The sequence below is a fragment of the Podospora anserina genome, chromosome 5 (assembly GCF_000226545.1).
Source record: "Podospora anserina S mat+ genomic DNA chromosome 5, supercontig 9".
Lineage (NCBI taxonomy): Eukaryota > Fungi > Ascomycota > Sordariomycetes > Sordariales > Podosporaceae > Podospora > Podospora anserina.
In genome coordinates, this window is record NW_001914843.1 from 395,758 (window position 1) to 396,538 (window position 781).

Below are 781 nucleotides of genomic sequence, written 5' to 3' on the forward strand. Positions count from 1 at the left end.
CAGCATGAGGAAGATGAACAGGCAGCGGCACAGAGGATGATGCATGTTTATGGTTTTGTTTGATGATGGGTGAACTTCCCCGCGCCTGCATCGAAATGGTTTAATGGGTGGATGCGACACACCCTGGTGTGGGTCAAGACCGGTATATTTCATCCCTCCTTCAATCTTATTATATTCTCTAGCTGCATGCTGTCACCGTTGTCGAGGTCCTGGTCACAATGAGAAATGCGGACAAGGTATGGCGAAGGACTCGACCACCCATCCCTCCACAGCAGCCTCGTCTCCTCTCCTCTCCTCTCACCAGCAAAATCATGATAATAATTATTGCACCACTATTTTGTGCGGTGAGATACCCATGTATCAAAAGTGTCGACCGAGTAAAGACACACCCTTGCCATTTTTTGCGGGAGAAGCACGGGAAAACCCCGCACCAGGTGTGATGTGCCCGACATGCAATTCGCAATGCCCATACAGAAGTGTTCCATGTGCTTGATGAGAAGTGCCAGACGAGATGGCCGCGTCAGGCTGAGATGGGGGGTACTTCCATCCGCGCCGCTCTCTCACTCTCTCGCTCTCTCATCAGTTTCTTTAGTTCTTTCTTGATGGCCTGTCGTCTCCCGCTCTCCCACATAAAGATAACCAAAATATTCTTGCAGCCATCGACCGGCTGCAGCTCCAGTGGCAACCACCTGACCCTCCCGAGCGGTACGGTACCCTTCTCGCAAACAAATTTCCCGCATCGTCGAGTCTCCCAGGAGAGGGGTACCCCATGGCATCATTC